At 44.4% G+C, this 20,651-nt stretch overlaps 1 pseudogene; it reads left to right on the forward strand.

Moving 5' to 3' along the window:
• Positions 1-7,501: 7,501 nt before the first annotated feature.
• Positions 7,502-10,640, forward strand: LOC102432516 (annotated as a pseudogene).
• The last annotated feature ends 10,011 nt before the right edge of the window (positions 10,641-20,651 follow it).

The following is a 20,651-nucleotide window of genomic DNA, read 5'->3' on the forward strand; positions in this document are numbered from 1 at the left end:
AACAGGAAGCCCCCTGCCTGGGACACAGTGGCAGAGGAAGGGGCCGGCCAGCCCCACACGGATGAGCCCACCTGCTGGCTCCAGGAGCAGGAAGCCCCAGAGAGTGAGGAAAGAGGGTGGGGGGCTGCTGGCCAGTCCTGACCCCAGAACCAGGGTCAGGCAGGACAATGGACCCTTTGTCTCCTCCTGAGGGCTGGACACCTGGGTTCCCCCCAGGCCAGGCTTTCAGAGTCCCCTTACCCAGATACTCCTGGTCAGACCCTGCCCAGCCCCAGCTGGCATCCTCCTAAGCCCTGACCCCCACCTAGCCTAGCCCAGCCCAGCCCAGCCCAGCTCAGGGAGTTGGGAGGCAATGCTGAGCTGGGCCATATTTATAATTCCCTGGCACTGCTGAGGGAACTCCTAAATATAGGGTGTCCCCCAAAATGTATACACACACTTTAAATAATTATAAAGGCAGTGTTCATTAAAATACATTTCATTTTCAAAATTGAGCTGTCAGATGTTCAACTGTGTATACATTATTTTGGGACACCCTGTATAGAAGCCCAGCTATTTGGGGCCTTGGTTTGGGGCAGAGTGTGTGTGTGGGCACCACATGTGTGCCTCGTGGTCTGGGTCCCCAAGACTTGCCCAGGCTTCTAAGTTTCTGAAATTGGGACTTAGGGAGTCTTGGGGTGGAGGGTGTGGAGTATGTCTACTTGAATGTGGATATAGATGGAGATTAGGTGGTGGAGCCCAAAGTGATGAGAGACAAGAGGCTGTGATGCCTTAGGGTGGAACACATTTCTATCTACTTCACCCCAAGCCCCTTGACCCCAATCAATCTTTATTGATTTCAGAGAGGAAGGGAGAGGGAGAGAGAGATAAAAACTACAAAATGGGGTTGAACTGTCATCCCTGAATGTTCTCTGCTTCTAGGAAATGAAGGCCTCAGGAAGCTGCAGGGACACCCCCAAAACCCAAACAAACCCCAGCTCCTAGCAACCCACTTTCCCTTCTCCATCAATGCTGAGCTCACTGGGGACTGGGATGGGGCTTGAGACATGGGCTGGGGGTGGGATTGGGTTATAAGCAGCTTCAAGACCTCTGGGAAGCAGTTGTCCCCCCTTAGGTGGAGCATGGAGGTCTCCTAAAGGGACAGCTGGATCTCAGAATGTCCCTAGCTTCACCACCTCCCAGCCATCTTCAATATTTAGGGAAGTAAGAGCCAACTGAAGGGGAAGTTATTTAAAAGGGGCAACACCAATGATCTTTTAATATCTTTTTAAAAAATGTTTTTATTGATTTCAGAGAGAAAGGGAGAGGGAGAGAGAGAGAGAAACTACAATGATGAGAGAGAATCATCAATTGGCTGCCTCTTACATGAGCCCTACTGAGGATCAAGCTCGAAACCTGGGCATGTGCCAGGACCAGGAATCAAACCATGGCCTCCTGGTTCATAAGTTGATGCTCAGTCACTGAGCTACATCGTCTGGGCATACCAATGATCTTTAAAGCAGCCTAGAAACATGATGGCCATTAAGACTTTAATGGAACCTTAATGTTCCCTCAGCCACTGGATAGAGTGGATTGGAATATTACACAACTGTGAGAAAGAACCACAGGGAAATGCAATGAGATAGCTGAGTCTTAGCAACATACTCCTTTCTCGATTTTAAACACCGAGTGATGTACAAACATGTTAATTTGCTTGATGGATTTTATAGTAGAATCTCATTTTTTAGCTTTACTGAGTTACAATTGATAAGTAAAATTAAAATATATTGAAAAGGTATGACCTAATGATTTGGTTGTAATAGAATCTTGAACAAAAAGAAGTCCCCAGAGCCCCATACAAAAGCCACCTTTGTCATAAAGTTCAGACACAGAGAAAATGAAACAAGGTTTTGGCATACAGATGTACAGAAAAACAAACAAAAAATGAGAGAATAAGAAACAGAATTTGAGGTGGTGGAGGGAGAGAGCAGGGTCATGTCCCAGTTCTTGGTGGGGGGTAAATGGAGGGGGTCCTTTAGGATTAAAAATAAATAAATAAACTAAAGCTGGTCATGGGAAATTGATTCTGTGAACCTGAGACCTTGTAACACTCTTTTTGGAACTTTTAAAACGTTTTAAGTCTCTAATGAGAAGTGGTTAGAAAGTGGCATTGAGGAAGCACAGGAAGGAAAGATAGAAAGAGATGCCCAGGGTGTGGGTGGCCAGAGGAGGGAGGCCCAGCTGGGGAAGGGGATCAGCTGGGGGCGAGGGGAGGGGGCAGTGGAGGAACTGACAGCGGCCAACAGGAAGCTGTGCAGTGCGGAGCTGGGAACACTCAGTGCTGTTTTGGTCTCTTTCTCGAAGCTCGCAGCCTCTTCCCCATTCTGCAAGGGCTCCTGGGAGTGGCGGGCTGGGGGCTGACAGTGCCCAGTGACGACGGGCTTCCACCTCCCAGGGACCCTACAAGGGGGTCCCAGAATGTGGGCCAGGGTGGGGAAGGAAGAGGTTTAGGCTGAGTGCCCAGGTCAACCTCTCTTTGTGCCTCAGTTTCCCCAGATGGACCCCCCCATCACTGGTTTTAGAGGTCTTGGGCAATGGTGCTGACGGTCATGACCAGTCTCAGAAAGAAGTGATGTATTCTGAGAGCCAGGGGCTTCAGTAAGAGTAAACCCATCCCCAGCACTCTATCAGATTGGGGTCTCGCTTCACCAGTTGTATACAACATTTTGGCACTTCCTTAAAAAGTTAAACAGAGTTCCCCTATGACCTAGCAACTCAACTCTTGGGTAGATACCAGAAAGAATCGAGAGCAAGGACTCCAACAAATACTTGTACACCATGTTCATTGCAGTGAGAGTCCCAATCGCCAAAAGGTGGAAACAAACCAGGGTCCATTGACACATGAATGGATGAACAAAATGCGATCCATCCACACAGTAGAATAGTATTCAGCCACCAAAATGAATGAAGTGCTGATAGATGTGGTGGCCAACCAGCATGTAAATGTGCTGAATACCACTGAATTATTCACTTTTATTTTTTAAAAATAGATATATTTTGTTTATTGATTTCAGAGAAGAAGGAAGAGGGAGAGAGAGAGAAACATCAGTGATGAGAGAGAATCATGGATCGGCTGCTTCCTGCACACCCCCTACTGGGGATCAAGCCCACAACCCGGGCATGTGCCCTTGACCGGAATCAAACCTGGGACCTTTCAGTTCGCAGGCCAACACTCTATTCACTGAGCCAAACCAGCTAGGGCTGAATTATTCACTTTTAAATGGTAAATTTCATGTCATTGTGAATCTCATCCTAATTTTTAAAAGTCCTGAATGAGTGGTGGCACTGTCCTCCACCCCCACTCTGGGCATCTCTGCTGTCACAGCCTCTCCTATGTGCCTCACAGGTTGCCCCTTTAGTTCATCTTTCCACTGACTGAGATGAAGTAGGTGTTACCCTCCTCCTTTTACAGATCTGACAGTCACATATTCACTCAACAAACACTGCATCCCAGGCACAGTGCTAGGCTCTGGGGGTGCATGTGGGAACAAGCCAGAGCAAAACCTCTACTCCATGGGGCTGACAGTCCCATTTGGGAGATCGTGAACGTGATACATGAGAATGTTGTGGAGAATGTTAGGAATGGGAACACTAAACAGGTTAATGAAGGGGGAAGGGGATGCTGGTGGGGGCGGGGTTGCCAAACTAAGTAGGATGGTGGGGAGACCTCACCAAGAAAGTGACATTTGAGGAAAGACCTGAAGGAAGTGAGGAGGCAAGAGCTATGAAGATACCTGGGGAAGAATGTTCCAGGCAGAGGGAAACGCCCATGCAAAGGCACTGAGGCAGAGGAGGGCCTGGTGTGGAAGAGCAACCAGGCCTGTGTGTCTGAAGCTGAGTGTGTGTGTGTGTGTGTGTGTGTGTGTGTGTGAAGTGGAAGATAAGATTGGAGAGTTAATGGGGTGACATTATATGCAGCACACAATAAAGTTAGAGTTGAATTAAAAATATTTAGCACTCAGCTAGACTGGAGTTGTCAGTCCTGTGTGGGCTCTTTCCTGTAACCCCCATTTCTGATAGCCTCTGCTGAATGCCTGGGGCATCAGAACGCTCCATGGCAGGTCCCCCTACCCCAGGAACAGCACAGACCTTTCCACACCAGACATGAACTAGGAAGGACCATGAGCCATTTTACAGGTGGGGAAACAGGCTAGAATGGGGTGGGATTATGCAGGATTACATAAATGCAGGATTACATACATACAGGCAGAGCTGGGGATCCTGATATTCTTTACTACACTGGGGTAGGAATGTAGACTCTGGGTGACTTCCTGCATCCAGCCCCCATCATTACTCACCTGGACCAGTGCAATAACTTCCCTGTCCCCCACTTCCACCCTCACTCTCCACAGCAGCCAGAGGGCACCTGTGAGCACCCAAGACAGGGACCATTCCTGGTCTTCTCAAGAACCCTCTATGGCTCCCACCTCACTCAGAGCAAAAGTTCAAGTCCTGTCACATGGCCCTGAACACTCTGCCTTGTCCCCATTCTGCCCTCATTATCTTCTGCTGTCCTCACATACTCTGTTCCAGCCACTTAGGCCTCCTCACTGTTCCTCAACATTTCAGACATGTTCCCACCTCAGAGCTTTTGCATGGACTGTTCCCTCTGCTTGCTCTGCCCTTCCTCCCCCAGACATCCACACCTTGCTTGCCTTACCTCTTTCTGGTCTTTGTTCAAATGTCACTTCTTGAGGATTCCAAGACAGCTGCAGAGTAGCAGGAAGCTCCATCTGCTTGCTTCCAGCGCTGGTCCAGACTTCTGGCTAAACTGCAGAGCATTCAGCTTGAAACACCAGTTGAAGTATAGTTGATCTGAAATATTGTGAATGGGGAGCAAGGAGAGGGTTAAAGGAGGAGACTCAGAGAAGGTAAGCCAACTTGTGCAGCTGCATTGCTGGGAAGTCAGAGGAAAGGTGCAGCAGTACAGCCCATGTCCCTGGGAACATGGGGTCCCAGCCCCATGCAGGGATCCCCAATTAGAGCAGCAGAGAAGGAAAGGGGAGTCCATTTTGCATCGGGCTGTGGGAATTAGTGGTGATCAGGCTGTGGGAGACCCAGACTGCACTATCGCAGGCAAAGAGCAATTGCTTTGTTATACCAGCCTGGGATGTTTGCCCCTATCTGTGCCTGCAGTAGGGGTCATGTGGCAGAACTCAGGGATGGTGGAGAGGTCTGACCAGTACACCCACCAGTGAAACTGAGGGACCCTTTATTCTCTAGAAGAACTTTTAGCAGAGAGTAGGATGGGGATTGGACAGTGTGATCCAGGGAAAGAGGATTGGTCCTGCCCACCTCAAGCACAGGGAAGGCGCCTCTTCCCCCATCTGCAGAATAGCTGATACTGCCCTGCCCTGCTGGGACACGAGGCAAGGAGGAACAGCTCTGGGCTTGAAGTCTGTGCCTGTGTGGCTAGATCTGGTGGTACAGGGGACTTGAAAATTTGGACTGGTTAGAGCCAAGTTGAGGCCTCTCCCAGTGGGGGTAGTCTGAAATATTGGAGTTACAAGCAGGGCTGAATTTTTAAATGTTTTAGCCCCTCCTTCTTGGGATGGTGGCGAGGGGTTGCCAGAAAGCCAGATGTAGCTGAGGCATTGGAAAGAGAGAAAGTGCCAGTCCACCATTCTACAATCTATAGACACCACTCTCTCTATTCCAGTCTGTGTAAGCCATCCTGGCTAGGATCCAGTAACCTCCTGCAGGGAACAGTTCATGCAAAGGCTCTGGAGGAAGGGAGGATAGCTCAGAATAGTGACAATTAAGGGAAATGCTTTTAGTTTTTGCTCATTGAGTCTGATGTTTAGTTGTAGGTGTGTCACATATAGCCTTTATTACGTTGAGGTATGATCCCTCTATTCCCACTTTGATGAGAGTTTTTATCATAAAAGGTGCTGGATTTTATGGAGTGCTTTTTCTGAGTCCATTGTTATGATCATGTGATTTGTAACTTTCATTTTGTTTATGTGATATATCACATTAATTATTTGCATATATTGTACCAACCTTGTATCCCTGGAATAAATCCCACTTGATCATAGTGTATGATTCTTTTAATGTAATGCTGGATCCAATTTGCTAATAAATTGTTGAGGATTTTAGCACCTATGTTCATCAAGGATATTGGCCTGTAATTTTCTTTCTTTGTGTGTGTGCCTTTATCTGGTTTTGGTATTAGGATATTATTTGTTTTGTGAAAATAGGTTGGGAGTCTTCCCTTCTTTTGAATTTTTTGGAATAGTTTGGGGAGAATAGGTGTTAGTTCTTTGAATGTTTGGTAAAAATTACCTGTGAAGCCATCCAGTCCACGACTTTTGTTTGCTGGAAGATTTTTGATTATTGCTTAGATCTCATTAGTTATTATTGGTCTATTCAAATGTTGTACTTCTTCCTGATAAAGCTTTGGGAGATTGCATGTTTCTAGGATTTTGCCCAGGTTGTCTATTTTGTTGGCATATAGTGGTTCATAATATTTTCTTACAATCCTTTGCATTTCTGTTATGTTAGTTACCTTTTCTCTTTCATTTCTGATTTGGATCCATTCTCTTTTCTTCTTGATAAATCTGGTTAAAGGTTCATCAACCTTCTTTATCCCTTCAAAGAATCAGCTTTTGGTTTCATTGATCTTTTGTATTTTCTTTCTTTCTTTCTTTCTTTCTTTCTTTCTTTCTTTCTTTCTTTCTTTCTTTCTCTCTCTCTCTCTCTCTCTCTCTCTCTCTCTCTCTCTCTCTTTCTTTCTTTCTTTCTTTCTTTCTTTGTAGTTCCTATGTCATTTATTTCTGTTCTGATTTACTTTTAAAAAATATATTTCTTGATCTCATTGGTAACCCATTCATTGTTTAACAATATTCTATTTAGCCTCCATGTGTTTGAGTATCTTTGAGCTTTTTTTTTTTTCATGGTTGATTTCTAGTTTCATGTCATTGTGGTCAGAGATGATCGTTGGTAGAATTTCAATCCTCTTAAACTTATTGAGACTTCTTTTGCTTCTTCTTAAACTTATTGAGACTTTTATTGTGTCCTAACATGTGGTATATCTTTGAGAATGTTCCATGTGCACTTGAGAAGAATGTGTATTCTGCTACTTTGGGGTGAAATGTTCTCTATCTATATATATAAAAGCCTAAGTGACCAGCCGATCGGATGACCAGCCAGTAGCTATGACACGCACTGGCCACCAGGGGACAGATGTTCAATGCAGGAGCTGGCCCCTGGGGTCAGTGTGCTCCCACAGCAGGAGCGCTGCTCAGCTGACAGATGGGCACCAGATGCTGGGCTCACAGCTGGCGAGCGGGTGCGTAGTGTGAGCCTTGCCCATGGACACTCCCCCTGTACACCGGAGCAGCGGTGGTGGTGGCAGGTGCAGCAGGGCCGGGATGAGCAGGAGCAGGCTGGGCTGCCTGCTGCTTCGTGCACTACTTCGTGCTGTGCAGGATCAATGCAGACAGCAGGCTGGAGCTTGATGATGGCAGGTAAGGCCAGGCTGCAGCGGCACGGAGGTCCACTGATCCCTGCACTGGGCCTCTGGTATATCAATAAAATCCATCTGACCTAGTGTGTCATTTAAGGTCACTGTTTCCTTTTTGATTTTTTATCTGGAAGATCTATCCATTGATGACAGAGGAGTGTTAGAGTCTCCTACTATGACTGTATTGTTGTCAATCTCTCCCTTAAAGTCCATCATTGATGTTTGTCTTCCTCTCTCTCTTTCTGTCCCTTCCTCTCTGAAATCAATAAAAATATTTTTAAAAAGAAAGCGACTCAGTATAAATAGATATAATTGTCATGGTGTGGGCAGGATTTATAAAGCATGGACTGGGGAGGATGTGCAAGTTATCAAGCAGTAGAAGACATGTTTTCTGTACCTATTCCATAGTTATATGACCAATTTGTTTTCATGTGGTCTCATAGGTGATGAGGTTATCTACTTTCTCCTCTTTCTTATGTGGCGCCTTTTCTATGTTATTTGGGGGCTTTGGGTTTTCAAGTCTTTTGTGACACACCCAGTGAGCACACTCTGGTCCTGGTTCTGGTCTTCATACAGCCCTCAGACCAGGGGTAGCTGCACTCATACACTCCAAGGTGACTCTTACAATATGAGGCCAGAACTCAATCAAGAGAAAATACTAAGGAGGGAATCTATTTCCATTCACAGGACACCATTGCAGCAAGAATAAAAAGCATAAGTGGTAGTATGTGCAAGGAAGTCCCTGTGCCTGAGGTGTCAGCCATAGAAGACAGACCACCTCACTCCTCAACTGTATCTGCGCCCACTTCTCATTACGCTCCCTCATGCTCATCCTTGCAAACAGGTTTCACTTTTTTTGAACATTTTAAACAAGCAGCTTCCTCAAGCCTTTGCACTGGCCAGTCCCTCTGCAGGGCACACACGTTCCCACAGAGCCGTGTGTCTTCTTCTCTCTCTTGTGTTAAATAAGAAATTGGAGGGCCAAAAGCTTTTCTTTAAAAACAAAATAGGGTTTATTGAGCCAAATGCCAGCCAGAAAAAAACCTGGTCCTGGGGCATGAAGTCTAAACCACCACCAGCAGAGCGAGGCAGAAAAGACATGTCCCCTGTCCTCTTACACTTTATGTTTTGTGGAAGAAACACGTAAGCTCTTTTAAAAGAACTTACATTGGCTACTGATGGGGGTCAGGAAAAGGTGAAGTGGGGCAGTTCTAGGATAGGTACACAAGGAAGAATATTTACGTCTTTTGATTGGTTACAGGCAACAGTCTGAAAGCTCATGCAGTTGCAGGATGCAGGGGCATCTAGTGGTCACTACAGAAGTTGATTCAAAGTTTCAACTTATATTAATTCAGTCTTGTAAATGTGAGCAGTCTTTTGTAAGTGGGCCCCCAGCTTTTAGCTGGTTGATTACTATTGTCTTTATCTCTCACTTTCTGGCCTCGCTGTTATTTAATTTAGGACATCACAGAATTTTTCCCTGCTCACTTACTTGAGGTCTCTGTTTAAGTGTCATCTTTTTTACAGATCTACCTACACACCCACGAAAAATAGAACTTCCTTTAGATGTGGAACTCTCCTTTAGACAGGGTTTGCTTTTCTTCATACCACCTGCCCCCATCTGAAATAATTTATTTTATTATTTGCTTTTACATTCCTTCTTCCTCAGTGGACAGTGCCTAAAACATGGTCAGCACTGGATTTAAGTTCCCGAGGAACATGAGTTTTATTATCAATAAAACTAGAATACCTGATCCCCTCAGAGACATAGGTGACTGGGGCAAATATTCCATATCAGGGGTGGCATTGGATATCCCCTAAATGGGACCATATCCATACACAAAATATTAAAATTAATATCTTGACTGTAAAATAGGACTTGTCGCATTTCAAATATGTGAGAAATGCAACTTTGTGTGAAAATCAGTCATGTTATTTCCATCTTTCCTGGTAGTCACCTCCACCCCATGGAATCAGTGAATCACACAAATTTCAGAGTGTCTTCTTTTGGGAATTTCAGAGAAACCAGAATTGCAGTCCCTCATATTTGGGCTTTTCCTCTCCATGTACCTGATCACTGTGTTTGGAAACCTGCTTATCATCCTGGCTGTCAGCTCCGACTCCCACCTCCACACGCCCATGTACTTCCTCCTCTCCAACCTGTCCTTGACATCTGTTTCATCTCCACCACCAACTCAGGGATGCTGGTGAACTTCCAGACATGGAGCAATGTTATCACCTATGAAGGCTGCATCACCCAGCTGTATTTTCCCATCCTCTTTGCAGATTTGGACAACTTTATCCTGACTGTGATGGCCTATGACCGGTTTGTGGCTATCTGCCACCCTCTGTACTACGTGGTCATCATGAATCCCCGGCTCTGTGGACTGCTGGTTCTGGTGTCCTGGATCATGAGTGTCCTGAATTCCTTGCTAGAAAGCTTAATGGTGTTGAAGTTGTCTTTCAGCTCAGACTTGGAAATCCCCCACTTTATCTGTGAACTCAACTTGCCTGTTCTGACACCTTTCTTAATAACACCATGATGTATTTTTTAAAATATATATTTTATTGATTTTTTTTTACAGAGAGGAAGGGAGAGGGATAGAGAGTTAGAAACATCAATGAGAGAGAAACATTGGTCGGCTGCCTCCTGCACACTCCCTACTGGGGATATGCCCGCAACCAAGGTACATGCCCTTGACCGGAATGGAACCTGGGACCCTCGAGTCCGCAGGCCGATGCTCTATCCATTGAGCAAAACCCGTTAGGGCCCATGATGTGTTTTTAACTGTACTGCTAGGTGGTGTTCCCCTTGCTGGGGTTCTTTACTCTTACTCTAAGATCATTGCCTCCATATGTGGAATCCCATAAGCTCAGGGGGCAGTATAAAGCATTATCTACCTGTGCGTCTCACCTCTCAGTTCTCTCCTTATTTTATGAAACAAGCCTAGGTGTTTACCTCAGCTCTGCTGCTACCCAAAGCTCATACTCAAGTGTAACAACCTCAGTGATGTACATGGTGCTCACACCCATGCTGAACCCCTTCATCTACAGTCTGAGGAACAAGGACATAAAGAGAGTCCTGGAGAAATTCTGTGGAGATAAGCTTTTTCAAGAGCCATCTGTACTAGGTTGAAGAATTGCCCATGAATTCGGGGTTTAAAGCTCAGACCCAGAAATCTGACACAAATTATCCAGTCTTTGGACCATATGCAATTAGAAATTCTCAGTTATTGCATGGATTAACATAAATTACTTTAGCATAATTTATTCTTTTTTTATATGTATCATTTCAAGTATTTTTTTCTATTGTTTTCCTGAAAGAATAGTCATTCTTTTTTTATATGTATCATTTCAAGTATTTTTTTCTATTGTTTTCCTGAAAGAATAGTCATGAATTTTACTACTCCTATGGACAGCTTCACCTCTATGTTCAGCATTATTTTCTATAGCACCACCTTTACTGCTCTTCTTGATAAAGTAGATTTTAACATGCTTTATAAGTACCGCGCGCTAACCGATTGCGCCACTGGAGCTCCAGATTTTAACATGCTTTATAGCTCATCTACTGGTTTTATATTTTTCATTCAGCTGAATGTCCACATGACTACCATAGCCACTGGCAAAAACTGACTATGAAATACATGTTTCCAAGAACAGTCTACATGGAAACATACATTTTATTTTTTAAAAATATTTTTATTGATTTCAGAGAGAAGGAAGAGGAAGAGAGAGAGATTGAAATATCAATGATGAGAGAGAATTATTGATCGGCTACCTCCTGCATGCCCCCTACTGGGGATAGAGCCTGCAATCTGGGCATGTGCCCTTGACCAGAATCGAACCTGGGACCATTCAATCTGCAGGTCAACGTTCTATCCACTGAACCAAACCAGTGAGGGCAAACATATATTTTAATAAATAGACTGACATTATATGTTTAGGGATAGAGGTGAACTTCAATGTGATGAAGCAAAAATAGCCATATAATTTATTTCTATACAAAAATATTTTTCATGCTGCATAGCTACTTATTTATTTGTGGGATATGGCCCTGATCCATTGCTCAGTTATTTGGAGCATCGTTCCATGCACCAAAAAAAAGGTTGTGGCATATACTTAGTTTGCAGGTTCCATCCCCAGTCAGGGTACATATGGGAGGTAATTGATAGATGTTTCTCTCCCATGACACAGAAATAGGTATTTGGAAGAGGAGAGAGAGTTGCTGACCTTATGCTCAGTGATAGAATCCAGTCACAAAAACAAAAACAAATACTGCATGATTTCAATTACTAGTAAATGACCTATCTAAAGTAGTCAAAGTCATATAAACTGAAAATAGGATGATGGTTGTGAGGTGTGGGAGGAGGGGAAATAGGGAGTTAGTGTTTAGTAGGTTTTAGTTTTGGAAGATGAAAGAGTTTTGGAGGTCTGTTGCACATGAATGTACTTAACACTTCTGAACTGCACACTTAGAAATGGCTAAGATGATAAATTTTGTTTGTGTTTTTACCACTTATTTTTTTTTAAAGGAAGGGAATTCTGACACGTGCTACCACATGGATGACCCTCAGGACATTATGCTGAATGAAATAAAACCAGTGATAAAAGGACAAATACTGTAACACTCCACTTTTATGAGGTACCAAGGGGAGTCCAACTCATAGAGACAGGAATTAGGATGGTGGGCGCCACAGGCTGGGGGAGGAGGAGGAGGGGTCAGTGTTTAATTGACAGAGTTCCAGATCGTGAAGATGAGAAAGTTCCGGAGATGAATGCTGGTGATGATTGCATGTAAATATACTTAATGCCAGTGAAGTGTCCACTCAAAAAATGGTGAAGATGATAAATTTTACATTACATACATTTCACCACATTAGAGAAAAAGAATCCAGGGAAGAAGGCTAAGAAGGGCCACATACTCTTTTCTTCTCCTTTTCATCCAGACAGTAGCCAGTTGAAAAGGAAAATCTCTGATGCTTTAAACCCCTGATTTTGAGGTTTGCTTGTTACTAGAGCAGAACTGAGTCTGCCCTGACTCATATGTGGCAGCTGATACCCAAGTCCTCTCCATGTGTGCTGATGCCCTCATCTATGAATCCCAGGGATGGGACTAGGGTGAGAAGTGAGGCACTTGCCTCAGAGGCAAAATTTAAGGGGGCACCAAAGAACTCAATAGTCAAGATGACTATTATTCGAATGCAGTATTTTAAAAAATAAAAATTATTGCAAAACATGCATGTGATTGAAGTAGCAAAATGTTGAATTAAGAAGGAATCTGTCACAACAATGTAGAACAGAGGCCGAGGGAACAATCAATCTTTGTGTCTCTTTGGTCTCACTGTAGTCCCTGCTCTGGTGAACACCCGAGATGCTCTGTCTGGGGCTTTCTGGGGCTCGTGTGGCTGCAGATCAGAATTGATAGGGAGTTAGCTTCCCTGGGAATGACCCTCCATCACTTTTGGTGGATCAGTACCCCAGCTCCCTCACTTCTCAACTGTGTGTCCTACACACTCTCAGAGGTCCCAGGAGGGTTTGAGCCCCAGGTGCCCACCACAGAAATGGGCTCATTCAAACTCAGTATTTGCTGCCTACATCTCACCTTCCTTTTCTACTCATGCTTTCTAAGATCCCCTTCTTATAAAGTACGTGCACTCAATCCTTGTCTCAGACTCTGCAGTCTGGGAAGCCAGCCCAAGCCAGATGTCTATTACAGTTTTATTTCAAACTTGCAAACACTGTAACTCCTAATTCACTTCCTAATCTCTAGCCAAATCTGTTGTGTTAGTGATTTATTGCTGTGCAACAAATTGCCCCAAATGTAAGGGCTTAAAGTAACAGCAAACAGTTATGATCTCACAGTTTTTGTGGGTCAGGAATGGGGTATGGCTTCTCTGCTTCAGAGTCTCAGAGTCTCTAATGGGCTACTGTGTCAGCTGAGGGCTTGATGAGGGAAGGGTCATTCCCAAGTTCACTCAGGTGTTGTTGGCAGGACTCAGTTCCTCACTGGCTGTTAAGGAGGCAGCTCTCAGCTCCTCACCACATGGGTCTCTCCACAGGGCAGCTCACTTCACCAGAGCAAGAGATAGAGAAAGAGGGAGAAAGAGAGGGGAAAAGGAGAGAGAGAGAGAGAGAGAGAGAGAGAGAGAGAGAGAGAGAGAGAGAGAGAGAGAACCATGGGAGCAAGATGGAAATCTAAGTCTCCTGTAACCAAATCTTAAAAGTGACATCTCACCACCGTGGTCTTACTCTCCTGTTAGAAGTGAGTCATGAGGCCTTTCCCACACTCAAGAGGAAGGCATTACACTTGGATACCAGGAGGCAGGGATCATGAGGGCTGTCTTGGAGTCTGTCCTCTGATTTCCCACTTCTTAGTGTATGGTACGCACAACAGCTCAGTTGTTCAGGCCCCAGGTGGGTGTCATCCTGTCCATAAGACATTCTAACCTTGTTCCAAATGGCCCTTCTGATCTCACCTCCTTCCCTCATCCTGTCTTGGCCTTCCTTTTCTTCTTGGAAGCTCAGTCCCACCTCAGAACCTTTGCACATGCTGTTCGCTCTGCCTGGAACTCTCTCATCCCAGATATCTGCATGGTTTCTCCTTAAGGGTCTTTCACAGGCTGCTGTCCAGGTGATGGTGGGGGCTGCAGTCTCATCTGAAGCTGGATAAGGTAAGCACCCACTTCCTTCCAACTTTATCTTTAATATGAATTCTTTCAATATGCATTCCTGGTCCACTATTTAGTCCTGTTCAGTAAAGAATTAACTAGAGTGCTTGTGGTTCTCCAATCCTGTACCTCCCAAAGGAAGGCCTGTCTGCATGATGCACTTACATTCCTCTGGGGTGGTCATCTTTAAGGCCCTGCAGTGTTTTGCCTGATCAGAGTATCTCAGACCTTAGACCATGCCAGAGAGTCATGCTCACAATGTGATTCATGGTGGAGGCCTTGGGCCACCATGCAATGTCAGCTTGTCCTCTGAAGGGGCTGAGTCAGCACATGAGTGGTCAGCCAAGCCCATGTGAACAACTTCCAGTAAAAACCCTAAACACCGCCATAACCAGTTTGGCTCAGTGGATCGAGTGCCGGCCTGCAGACTGAAAGGTCCCAGGTTCGATTCTGGTCAAGGGCATGTACCTTGGTTGCGGACACATCCCCAGTGGGAGGTGTGCAGGAGGCAGCTGATCAATGTTTCTAACTCTCTATCTCTCTCCTTTCCTCTCTGTAAAAAATCAATAAAGTATGTTTTGGAAAAAGAAGAAGAAGAAGAAGAAGAAGAAGAAGAAGAAGAAGAAGAAGAAGAAGAAGAAGAAGAAGAAGAAGAAAAAACAAACAAACAAAAAAAAAACAAACAAACAAAAACCAAACCCTGAACACCAAGGCTCAGGTGAGTTTTCCTGGTTGGAAATAGTGCATATTGTCACATTGTTGTTGGGCGAGTTGAGAGTTGGGACTCCATTGGGAGAGAACACCTGGATGCTCATGTCTGGTATCTCTTCAGTCCCACCCATGTGCCTTCTCCTTTACTGATTTTAATTGGTATCCTTTCCCTGTAATAAATTGTGACCTGGAGTATGACAGCTTTTATAGGTTATAAAAATGAGTGAATCATTCACCCACATTCCAAGCCGACATTCCCCCAGCCCCCCTCCTTTGAGATTTTCATCGTTGTCACTGAATAGTATGTTTTGCTCATTTGCTATTTTCTGTCTCTCTTCTCTAGACAAAAATGGAAAGCTGGAACCTTGTGTATAGCTCTCACGAGAGCAGAAGACCAGAGTGGTCAGGGGTCAGGTCCTAACTCTGCTACCGTCTGGCAGTGTGCCCCTGGGTGAGCAACCTCACCTGTCTGTGCTCCAGTCTCCTTATCTATAAAACAGGAACATGAGAGCCTCTTTCATAGACCATTGGGAGGTGGCTGGGCTGCTTTATTAAGACCCAGAAAGGCCTCTATAAGTACGAGCTTCTAAATGGTGGTCACTCTGTCTCCCCTCTAGCTAGGGCAGGGTCAGTGCTCAGTGAAGTACAAATGAGTTAAGAAGACCCCTCTGAGGCCTTTGACATGGAGAGGCAGGAGGGAACCAGGCATGCCCAGTGTGGAGAAGAGAACCTGAAAAGTGCCAGAGAGAGTTGGACACCTGCCCTGTGACTCTGGCCACACACAGTCCTGCCAGGGCTATTTGGGACTGCCCGAGGAGGAGCCAGGACTGTGGTGGCCAGTGGGAAGGAGGTCCTGGGAGTGGCAGAGCTGGGTAGAGAGGGAGAGGATGGCGAAAATCCCGCAGTCAGAGCTCCTAGGAGTAAATGTGTTGAAGGGCTAGGGGGTGGGAGGGGTGACTGGTCAGGGCAGCTGGAGCTGTGCCTGTGGGCAGGCACTTTCAGGGCCCCAAAGAAAGGCTGTTCTGCAAAGCGGCTAGTCTGCCCTGGCCTGGGAGGATGACACCCTTCAGCTGGGTGCCCTGGAGATGCTGCTGGGCTTCTGGACACAGCCCTACCCACCCCTGAGGGAGGAATGTGCCCCATCCCCACCCCTGCTTCCAGCCTCTTCCACATAAGGCTTTCATGGGTGCTCATGCCATATGAGTTCAGGACAAAGCAATCAGAAGCACATGGTCTGAGTCTCCAGGGAGCAGTAGTTCTGGAAACAAGACTGAAAGGAAGAGAACAGAGCCAGAGGGGGAGTACTGGGATGTGGACTTGAGAGACAAAGGGAGGAGGTGCCTGGCTATGAGCAGGCTCTGCCCCTCAAGATACCCACATCACCAGGGCTCTTACATCAGGGCCAGGCCGTGGCTGGGGATGAGGCCGCTGTGGACCCATATGCAACCTGGGGGCTCCCTCTGCCTCTCTGGGCCTCAGTGTCCTTCCTAGTGGCCCAGATACTCAAGTCAAAATAATGGTGTGATCCATGTCTCTCTCTGTCTCTGTCCCTCTCCACCCCCTACCCCCACATCAGCAAACTCCAAGGGCTCTACTTTCAAAATCCATCCAGAATCCACCCACTTTTCACCTCTTCCATGGCCCTTACCCTGGACCTACCCCATCATCTCCCCCTCAAACCAGTACAGTCACCTCTGCCCTGGTCTTTCAGTTCTTAGTCCACACCCCCTTCAGCCTGTTCTCCTAACAGTCCCCAGAGAGCAACTGCTGCTGGAGAGATTGTTGTTTGTTTGCTTGATTAATTAATCTATTTATTTCAGCATCTACATAAGAGTTCATAGTGTGGCTGCTACTCACACTTTGGTCTTTTATACTCATTATCATTAAATTGCTATCATATCCATGCTATAAAATATGTTTAAATTATTAATTTCAAACTGTGGTTGTGATCAGGGGTGATTTTTGTCCCCCAGGAGACATTGAGCTATGCCCAGAGAGATCTGTGACTGTCCCAGTGGAGAGGGGTGGATGGAGGCAGGGATGCTCTAAACAACCTTCAATTCACAGGACAAACATCACCACAGAGAACAGTCTGGCCCAGAATGTCGACAGTGCTGAGGCTGAGAGACTCTGAGTTAAATAGCATCACTATTTGTAACACTTATAGCTGACTTCAGGTTGTTTTCCAAAATTGTAACACTTTCTACCAGTGAAATTTGGGTACTCCTTCTTAGTACCAATTTAAAGTTCCAACTCCAATCAACACGACTGCTCTTTCAGTTTTTCCCTAGGTTGAGGGTGTGAAAGACATTTTATTTTTTATTTTCTCAAACTATTATTCAGTTTCAGCAAACTTTATTTATTTGATCACCATTTTGATTTACCTATTGTTATTATGTGCCCACATAATATTTCCCATTTTTGTACAGCATTTCAAATAGTTTCTATAGATCATTGTTTCTCAATTGATTTTTGTAGGATATTTTTCATCATAAAAATTTAAATTTTTATTTGAAAATATCTATTTTCTTACTGCTGAGTTTCCTACTTTATTTAAGATGGTTTTCCCACCTGTAAATTATATGTGTAGTTTCTAATGTTCACAAAAAAAATGTATTGGTTATTCTGACACCAAGTTCGTATTCTCTGATATTGTAAGATGTCTGAAGGTGAGGACCAATTTCATATTCATTCAAATGGATATCCATTTAGGCCAGGTTTAATTTAACAAGTCAATCTTTTTCTACTGTATTGAAGTACAAGCTTGCCATATGGTAAATGTTCATATACATTGAAACCTAATTCCAGATTCATTTGGTGAATAATAACTGAGCATTTGCTACGTGCCAGAATATTCTAGAAACATGCTACATTATATGCTTTTAGATCTAGGTCTTTATGATTTAATAGTCAAGCCATATTGATATTATTAAATTATCGCTATTTGGTGTCGTGTTTCAGTAAGTGTTTAATTATCCATTCAATTTTCCTTGCCATAGTTGTTTTGAAACTACTCATTTTAACCTGGTTTCATTAATCCTTCATTTTATCACTTTTCACAGTCTTAGTTTTGTTTCTGTGTAAGTGCATCTCTATTCACATACCTTTACCTTTGTGAAAAATCCAAACGTGAACAAAGCAGGTGAATTCCCTGGAGACCAAGGAAATAAATGTGTGTTTAAAATAATGTCCTCACATGAAGAAAGCTATTCAGTATAAAGAGATAGAACTGCCGTGGTGTGGGCAGGATTTATAAGGCATGGTCTGGGGAGGATTTGCATGTTGGATGAAGACTAGAGCCAGGACCAGAGTGTGTCTGCTGCGTGTGTCAAAGAAAAGATGAAAACCCAAACCGAAGAAATAATACAAAAGATGCCACATAAGAAAAGGGAGAAAGGGGCTAACCTCATCCCCTATTGGACCACATAAAAAGAAATTGGTCAAGTGACCATGGAATAGGTACAGAAAACAAATCTTTTACTTCTTAATACTAAATATATCCAACTTTTGTTATGCTTTATGTGTTTGAAGTGTTGGTGGATCCCTTTACTCATTGTGAAGATGTACAATAAGGAAGGCACTTCTGTCTTTTGGACAAGCTTATTTTTGCTGGCATCAATGGAATGTGTGAAGGGTTTAAATGCTGCCAGATCCAAGAAGAGTTTTCTTCCTCACAGTCTCTCACCTGAGCTTGTTAAATCTCTATTCCTCCTCTTCCATTTAATTCTTTGTCCCCTGATCTCTCTCTCCTCTACATTATTTAACACATTTTTATATGTGTGATTAAATTCAGGGCAGAAAATGGCCATCCCAGTATGGAGCCCCAAGTTTGTTTGTCTATGGAAGGCTTAATATTTGGAATTCCTGGAAACATTTCTATATTTGACAGGTGAAAGATCACTGCTCTGGCCAATTGTGTTGTACTCATTCCTGGCATAATCAGTATGACTGGGGTGAGACAGACATGGAAATAATTGGGGTGTGGTGTGTGTGTGTGTGTGTGTGTGTGTGTGTGTGTGTGTGTGTGTGATTTGTGGATGTGAGCAGTTCTCAGACCAGGGGTAGCTGCACTCATACATTCCAAGGTGAGGCCAGAACAATATGAGGCCAGAACTCAATCAAGACAAGGTACTAAGGAGGGGATCTGTTTCCATTCACAGGACACCTTTGCCACAAGAATAATAAGAGCTTAAGTGGTAGTATGTACAAGGAAGTCCCTGTGCCTGAGGTGTCAGCCGTAGAAGAGAGGCCACTCAGTCCTCAATGTGTCTGCCACCACTTCTCCTCACTCTCTCTCATGCTCATCCACCTTCTAACCTGGCTTCACTTTTTTTGAACATTTGAAACAAGCACCTTCCTCAGGGCCTTTGCACTGGCTAGTCCCGCTGCAGGGCTCACACTTTCCTACAGAGCCTTGTGTCTCTCCTCCTCTCTTGTGTTAAAGAAAAAATTTTGAGGGCTGAAAGCTTTTCTTTAAAAACAAAATAGTGTTTATTGAGCCAAATGCCAGCCAGCAAAGGACCAGGTCCTGGGGCATGAAATCTAAACCAGCAGCCTCAGAGACACACAGAAAAGACATGTCCACTGTCCTGGAGTTGACAGCTCTTTACACTTTATGTTTTGGGGAAGAAAGAGGTAAGTTGTTTTAAAAGAATTTACATTGGCTACCTATGCTGGTGGGGGGGTGCCAAGGGGGGAGAGTGACACAGGAGAAGGTGATGTGGGGCAGTTCTAGGATAGGTACACAAGGAAGAAATATTTACTACTTTTGATTGGTTACAAGCAGCAGTCCTGAAAGCTCATGCAAGTGCAGGATGCAGGGGCATCTAGTGGTCGCTACAGAAATTGATTCTAAGTTCCAATTTACAGTCAAGAATGTAAGCAATCCTTTGTAACTGAGTCCACATCTTTTACCTGGTTGACTATTATCTTTTTATCTCACTCACTGGCTCAGTGTTATTTAATTTAGGACATCTCAGATGTCTTCCTGCTCACTTCTGAGGTCTCTGTTCAAATGTCACCTTGTTTGCAGATCTACCTACACACCCATGAAAAATAGAACGCCCAACTCACTGTCTCCTTTATATGTGCTTTTCTTTTCTTCATACCACCTGCCACCATGATCAGCACTCAATTAGCATTCCTGGGAAACAAAGAAATTCTCATTAAAACTGTAGAATACATGATCCCCTCAGAGACATAGGTGATTGGGACAAATATTCCATATCAGGGCTGATATCCCCTAAAGGGGGCTATATCCATACACAAAATATTAAAATTAATGTCTGGTCTACAAAATATAAATTGTAGCATTTCAAATAGCTGAGTAATGCCACTTTGGGTGAAAATTAGTCATGTTATTTTCATCTATTTTTGTAGTCACCTCCACCACATGGAGCCTGTAAATCTCACACAAATTTCAGAAGTTCTTTTGGGAATTTCAGAGAAACCAGAACTGCAGCCCCTCATATTTAGGCTTTCTTTGTCCATGTACCTGATCACTGTATTTGGAAACCTGCTCATCATCCTGGCTGTCAGCTCAGACTCCCACCTCCACACACCCATGTACTTCTTCCTCTCCAACCTGTCCTTGGTAGACATCTGTTTTACCTTCGACACCATCCCAAAGATGCTGTGGAACATCCAGACACATAGCTGAGCCATCACCTATGAAGCCTGCATCACCCAGATGTATGTTGTCATACTTTTTGCTGATTTGGATGTTTTCCTCCTCACTATCATGGCCTATGATGGTTTTATGACCATCT

The sequence above is a fragment of the Myotis lucifugus genome, unplaced genomic scaffold, assembly GCF_000147115.1.
Source record: "Myotis lucifugus unplaced genomic scaffold, Myoluc2.0 scaffold_892, whole genome shotgun sequence".
In the NCBI taxonomy this organism is placed as follows: domain Eukaryota; kingdom Metazoa; phylum Chordata; class Mammalia; order Chiroptera; family Vespertilionidae; genus Myotis; species Myotis lucifugus.